Raw genomic sequence first — 8,418 nt, 5'->3', positions numbered from 1 at the left:
TTCTTTAATTCGAGAAAAGCCTCCTCCTGCTCAGAACCCCACACAAACTTAACGCTTTTCTTAGACAACTTGGTCAACGACGAAGCGATTTTTGAAAAGTCGGGAATAAGGCGGCGGTAATACCACGCCAAGCCCAGAAACTACGAACTTCGGATGGAGACTTAGGAGATTCCCATTCATTTAAAGCTTCCACCTTTGCAAAATACCACTCGAGTTAATAACATGACCCAAGAACTGAACCTTGCGTAACCAAAAAGAACACTTAGAAAATTTCGCGTATAACTTGTTCTTTCGCAGAGCTTCCAAAACATCTGTGAGATGACCGGCGTGATCGGATTCGCTTTTGGAGTACACAAGAATGTCGTCGATGAACACAACAGAACGATCAAACATCGGCCTACACACCCGGCTCATAAGATTAATGAACGCAGCCGGTGCGTTGGTCAAACCAAAAGACATCACGAGAGATTCATAATATCCATAACGAGTGCGGAAAGAAGTCCTAGGGATTTCTTCCTCACGAATTTTCAACTGATGATACCCGGACCTAAGGTCGATCATCGAGAACCAACTAGTTCATTGGAGCTGATCAAATAAGTCGTTGATCCTTGGTAGAGGGTACCGATTTTTCACGGTGAATGTATTCAATTCACGGTAGTCGATGCACATCCGTATGCTACTGTCCTTCTTCTTGAGGAATAGGACACGGCACCCCAGGGTGAGATGCTCGGTCGAATGAATTCCTTGTCGAGAAAGTCTCCTAATTGAGCCATAAATTCTTTCACTTCATTTGGTGCTAGAAGATAAGGAGCTCAAGAAACGGGTTTTGCACCCGACAGCAAGTCTATATGGAATTCGACCTTGCGATCCGGCGGCACATCTGACTAATCATCTGGAAACACATCCGGGAAATCCCGAATAATAGGAACATCACCGACGGTAGCTACCTTGGTTTTCACGTTTATAGCCTACGCCAGATACGCCCCGCACCCCCGTTGCATCAGTTTTCCCGCCTTAAGCATGGATATGGTATGTGGAGTCGCACCATTCCGATCACCGAAGACTGAAATTTGGCTCCCATCCGGGGCCCTTAGACGTACAAGTTTCTGACCACAAATGATTTAAGTATCAACACTCGCGAGCCAGCCCAACCAAAGCACTACATCGAAGCAGCCAAGCGGCATCAATTACAGCTGCACCAGAAATCTATATCCTGACAACTCGATGGAACAACCCTGAATAGCCCTAGACACGGAAACGAACTTCCCTACGGTGACTTCAACCTTAAACACATCGACTACACGCTCCGGTAATTTATTCAACGCGGAACAGAAAGCGGTAGACACAAAACTTCTACTGGCACCCGAATCAAATAAGACCGAAGCCTGTAATTCATCAAGTAAAAAGGTATCTAGGATAACATTACACTCCTACTTAGCTAAACAGTTACACATATATTCTTGAAGGAGCGAGGAATTTAAGCGGTCAAGTACGAAGGAACCCAGAGTGACAGCATGCTACACCTCAGCTAAACAATTACGCGCAAAGCTTTAGAGAGGATGGGAAATAAACAGGAGAATTTAAAAGATAAGATTAACTTTAACGCTAACGACACAAGAGTTAGCCATATCCTATCCCTACAAAGACGGAACCCTAACATAGTCAGACACAAGGAGTATTTAGAACATGGAAGGTAACGGTAAACTGCTAATAACATTGATCAAGTGTTATTAATTGTTTACTTTACCCGCCCATCCTAAGCACCCTCCGCCCCCAACCATACAACATCCCATCATACACATAAGCAATTATTCACGACATGCCATCTTAAACTTATAAGAATGACTATGTAATTAAAATTTACCTCTTGGTTTGAAGCTACTCGTGGTTGGCATTTCTAGTCCCTTCTTCTACAGTTCGAGTCCAAGCATTCGGGAATGCTCGGATCCCTCGAACCATGGCTCTGATACCAACTGGTAAGACCCCGAATCCCAGGAATCCAAAAGTTGGTAATCATATCCAAAATTCACAAAAATTTAAAACCAAGAAAATTCGTTTTGTTTAAAACAAGTTCAGAGTAAATAACAGCGGAATAATAAGTATCAAGAATCCCAAAACTTAACAAAAGTTTGACCCAAAGCATTAAATTTTATTTGAAAACCAGTTCAGAGTATGTAATCAGCGGAAAACCATAAGTTCTAAAACAAATTCCCCAACACGGGAATTAGGCCCAAAACCAAGTTTAAATATATCTAGTAATAATTGAAAGGAAACAGCGTTCATTATTGATATCCCCGACTAAATATGCCTTCAACCGTCCAAGTAGTCTCGAGCACGTCCAAGCGGTAAGCCTCCTACTCTTAACCTGAAACTCACACTAACATACACACAAAGTCAGCTTGAGCTGAGTGAGTTCAAGTTTTTAATAATTGAAATTTATATAAATCATTCCAAGAGTTTAAATATAAAACGGGATATGAACAGTTAGGCCGTAATAAACGATGAGTCATCATACTCATATATCTATATAATTATATCCCTATACATAACATCCAAGTAATAACATCAGGGTCGAGCACACGTACAACCTAAACATGTAACATTCCATCCAAGTAAAAACATCAGGGTCGACCACACGTACAACCCAAACACGTAACATTCCATCCAACGTATGAAAACACAAAGTAGGCATACGTAAACATCCTTAGTCGATAACAACTAAAAAACATCGCCAATTATTGGCCATAAAATAATACATGTATAATCATACGTACAAACATACTTAAATATCATTCCAAGGCATATTCTATACAAATAAGCCCATGCAAAATAATTTAAATGGTTCACCAAACAAAATCGTTTAGGTGTGTATGCTAGCCCAAAACTTGAAAGAGTGAAAAGGGGCATCCGGAACTCACCTGACACAAGTCACGAAATCACCATAAGCTAGAGAACCCCTAAGTATCCGCACAACTCAAACGGCTGTCGGTTTACATACAATCATTACTAACGACACCGAATGGACTTGTTTATCCTACGAGGCGTTCTAATATGGTTCAAGTTACCTAAACCTTCGACCTCACCACGTTCGATTAAAACAGCCCCCGGGGCCTTATATTTACCAAAACGATCCATAGTTACTCCCGAGAACAAAGAATTCCCAAATTACCCCCGGAAGCACTAGGTGAGACTAACATGCGCGTTTAAGAGTTGTAGGTAATTAACATCCAACTCAGCCCCGTGTGGACCCAATATGATAAATTCACAGCCAACAAGTCCACACGACGCTACACGAGTTGAATGGGTCAGTAACCCGCAAGCACAACGCACCAATTATTCAATAAACGCGAATTCGCGTTGTACCGACCTGTTTGAGTAACCGACAACCAATTCAGCCCCATTACCTTGAAAAATCAGTTTCTTATAGCCCACAACTCATACCGAGGCTACAACATTCGATTTGGTTGTTAGATCCCTCAAACAACACGCTAGACATCACAATTCACAAGCTAGTCAACCGAATACTAGTTTTCAAGCTACAACTAGTTGACCTATCAAACGAACATCAATGCACATGATTTTAAAGTATGTTATATGGGACATATCTAGGAAGATTGTGGTGCGAAAACCTTAGCCGAAACAGCCCCGAAACTGCCCAATTGGACAGCCACCCGGTAAGCCTGAAACAAGCGGTTTAACGATCAATACGCGATGTATAAGGATGGAATAAGGTGTAAAAGACTAGAGGGGACATGGGACTAACCTAGAATTGAAGTTTTACATCCTAATGTTGTCTGGAAAAAAGAAAATCGTGGCCTTGAGCTGCTGCCCTGGTTGCGATTGGCTGGAACAAAGGGGAAGGCTAGGGTTTTGATAACGTATTATAAAAGTTATACTCTAGCTCCTTGAGTTGAAAGGATATAGCAATCTTGAATGAAAAGTAAGTTATTTTAACGTACCGGGATGACGAGAGTGTCCCCGAGAAAGGCCAGATAAACCCGAGAGATATACATACTTTACATGCTTTAAATCATTGAACCGAAATTAACTGGCCTTACACAAACAACGCAAAAACGAGCGTTTTTCAGCCAAGTTTTTGCAAATTAATAAAAATATACTATTTGGTTGTAAAAAACAAAATATTATCACAATTTTCATATAACATATTAAATAAAGGGTTTCATAAGTCTTTTTTGGCTTGACAGATTACAACGCTTGTTTGGGCACTAGCATTTGTGTTTAAGATCATGGCGATTGTTAAACGAAAATCTTTTCGTTCAACTGGTTTTCTATATACCAGGGCTATAATATGGATATGTTAGTTACTATTATACATATATCACTTGTAGATGGCTCCCAGATATATCCGGCTCATATACAGTATCGTTCGGTTAATCTTTTGCTCATTACGTAATAAACGGTTAATCATTTACTCGTTACGTAATAACTAAGGTATACCTGGTTTCGTCACATGTAAGTCCCCGAATCCCGGGAATCCTATAGTTGGTAATCATTTCCAAGATTTCACAAAAATTTAAAACCAAGTTCACTTTATTTAAAACAAGTTCAGAGTAAATAAATAGCGGAATAATAAATATCAAAATTCCTAAAAACCGGGAAAGGTTCCTAAGGTTAAATATAATATAAAAATATTCGTTTCATTTTGAAATCTTTGACTAGGAATGCCATCAACCGTCCGAGTAATCTCCAGCACGTCCAAGCGATAATCTCGAGTCCTTAACCTGCATCTCAAACTAACATACACACAAAGTCAGCTTGAGCTGAGTGAGTTCAAGTTTTAATAAGCAATATACATAAAACATTTCAAAGTCATAGGCATAAACGGTATAGATAGCAATAGGCAAATGAATTAATAAGTGAAGTTTTATTAAAAAAACATTCATAAATCCTTTCGAAGGTTATAGGTATAAAACAGTATAGATAGTAATAGGCAAATGAATAATTAAAAGATTAAATAAATAAATAAACACTTAAATAATCACCAAATAACCTATCCACAGTCAAACGCGCATATGAGCCTCCTCCCATGGGATTTAAGAACCCGAGTTGTAAAGTTGACCCGCACAAAATAAATAAATATATAGTAAATAATAACCAAATAATATATTCATGGTCGAACACGCGTACGAGTCTCCCCCACGAGATTTAAGAACCGGAGTAGTATAGTTGACTCGCACACGGCACGACAAAAGCACATGACATGGGATTTTAAGAACCTGTTATAATGATGATAATGACACACGAGCCTCCCCCACGGGATTTAAGAACCCGAGTCGTATGGTTTGGCCCAGCCAAGATCACCATGCATACAAAGAATTAATTATAATGATGATTATGCCACACGAGTCCCCCCCCCCCCCACGGGATTTAAGAACCCGCCACGGGATTTAAGAACCCGAGTCGTATATTTTGGCCCGGCCAAAATCACCATGCACACAAAGAGCTAATTATAATGATGATTATGCCACACGAGCCTCCCCCCCCCCAGGATTTAAGAACCCGTCACGGGATTTAAGAACCCAAGTCGTATAGTTTGGCCCGGCCAAAATCACCAAGCACACAATGAACTAATTAATAACACCCATCATAGGCCGTCAGGTTGTACATATATATAAGTCAGTTCAAAATATGAACTGATATAATAGGGTCTACTCGTATCCAATTAGTACCAAACCAAATAACATCCACGAACCTAGTCCATAAACAATATGTATAACCTTAAGGAATTTAAGACGAGTCTAAAATATTCTAAGGCATAGAATATAATTCACACATGGTCTCATAAATATACAAATACAAATAAGACTACAATCAATCAACTAAATAACTTCATTAAGAATAGCCCTTAGTATATAATATTGGGAGCATTTGATTATAGACAAGTCTATTATTATCCTCAAACATGGACTATCAATAATAAATAATTCTCATAAATATGTAATTATAAACGAGTCCAAATATGTCCCAAAGCATAGACTACCAATAATATAAACCTTAGCCAATCGATCAACCGAACAACATCATCATGTGTAAACTATAAATAATGACTAGCCTAGGAAATAATACAAGGCCTAATAACATCTTCAAGTCTAGACTATAAATAATATATATATAATTTTCAAGAATGTATGATCATAAACGGGTTTAAAATTATCCTAAGACATATGATAGAATTTATACATAATTCTAGTAATATACGATACCAGTAAAACTATACAATATAATCCAAATCATTTAAACGAGTAAAATCGGGTAAAATTGTAATAGAATGTGTATGCTAGCCCAAAACGTAAAAAGATTTAAAAAGGGGCATCATGAACTCACCTGACACGAGCCAGAAAATACCAACGAGTTAGAGAACCTCTAAGCCAATCCACAAATCCCAAGCCTGTCGGATTGCACACAAAGATTAATAACTAAACCGTACCGTCTCGTTTATCCTATGAGGCGTTCTAACAAGATATGATTGGACTAAAGCCTCGACCTCACCAAATTCAATTACAACAGCCCCCGAGGCCTTTTATTTACCAAAACCACCCTTAGATAATCCCGGGGACCAAGGATTCCCAATTTACCCCCGGAAGTTGCTAGATGAGACGAATATGCGCGTTTACGAGTTGTTTACGCACTGAGCAACCAAATCAGCCCCTTGTGGACCAAATTAAATAAAATCAAAGCCAAAAAGTCCACACGGCACTACACGGGTTGGATGGGTTGGTAATTCGCAAGCACGACGCACATACTACCAATAAACATGAATTTACGTAGTACCGACCCATTTGAGTAACCGACAACCAATTCAACCCCATTAACATAAAAATATAGTTTTTCATTCGTATAACATAACGAGGCTACACAATCTGAATCGGTTGTTAATTCCCTCAAACAACGCGCTAAACGCGACAATTCAAAATCTAGACAACCGAAATCCTAGTTTTCAATCTATCGACAATTGATCAATCAAACGAGCTTCATAGCACACGAAACTAAAGTATAATACACATGACATACCTTGGAAGATGAAGGAGCAAAACCTCACTTTAAACAGCCCCGAAAAGAACACAATTGAACAACCACCGGTTTAGCCTAAAACGAATGAATTGATCAATAACGAGTATAAGGAGTAGATTTTAACATGCAAAGATGTATTTTATTACATAGGAATAAATTATGAAATTTTTACCAGAGTTGCATAAATGTCTTAGGTTTATAAAAATATTTTTATTATATTTTTCTAGTGCAAACAAAAATCATAAAAATTACTCAAACACAAAAATGTATGTGCAGCTATTTCAGTGCGTAGCAAACGTTTTTTATTTTTTTAAAAATTATTACCAAACCAAATTAAACGATTTCAATTGGACTCAACCCTAATTTGAACTTGTCAAAAAAGAGTTATGATGTCGGGAAGACAGACCAGAATCTGTCACCCCGCATAAGCTTTGACACACAATTTTATAAAATCATAAAAACCATTCAAATCTCATCCAAAAATTACAAATTATACCTTTCTAGAAACTAGACTCAAAGTAAAACATCATGGAACAAGAATCGATCCAAAAATATGAGTTATCATCAAGTTACAAACCAAACAATAAACAAGTACGAATCTGTCAGAAACTGTTATCATCAAAACTCAACCCTAACATGTTCAACAAAGGGTTTAATGGTGAAAAGGAGTTATATTATGATGGAACCGACCTTGAATTAGACTCGGGAGGTTGGATAATGGCTGGAGGTTGCACAAAAAACGAGGAGAGAGGGCTGTAGCTGCTACCGATCGGACTAGAAGGACAAGGAAGGAGGTTAGGGTTTATTAAATTAAAAAGTTACAACTAGGCCCTCCAACTAATAAAATGTAAAGACTTGGATGAAAGGTTAATTAGTTTAACTTTCGAAAACGACAAGGAGGTTTCCGAAGAATGTCGGATCAGCTCTCTAATATAATACAACTCTACAAATGTCTCATGCCGATAAACAAAAATTAGTGGGTGCTACATACTAATCTAGTCCTTCAGGTAATAAGAGGTGATGACGTGAGCCAAAGGATGGATAATTGGACTTTTAAAACGTACTACAAGGCCTCTAAATTAGAAAGAGGGAATTCCGTTTTTTAAACAAACTTTTATGCATGATCGAGCCGATAAACGAAATTTCCGGGCGTTAACTGGTAAGTCCCCGAATCCTGGGAATCCCACAGTTGGTAATCATGTACAAAAGTTCACAAAAACTTAAAACTCAAATCAATTCGTTTTATTTCGAAACCAGTTCAGAGTATAAAGTCAGCAGAAAATCATAAGTGTCAAAAACAAATTCCCAAAAACCGGAAAGTATGCCCAAAACCAAATTTAAATGCATTTAGTAATAAAAAGTAAACAATTTTCATTATTAATTTCC

Source organism: Bidens hawaiensis, unplaced genomic scaffold, assembly GCF_021521415.1.
Source record: "Bidens hawaiensis isolate Kalapana, Puna unplaced genomic scaffold, B.hawaiensis_p1.1 tig00006667_1, whole genome shotgun sequence".
In the NCBI taxonomy this organism is placed as follows: Eukaryota; Viridiplantae; Streptophyta; class Magnoliopsida; order Asterales; family Asteraceae; genus Bidens; species Bidens hawaiensis.
Note: the sequence above shows the minus strand (reverse complement) of the source record.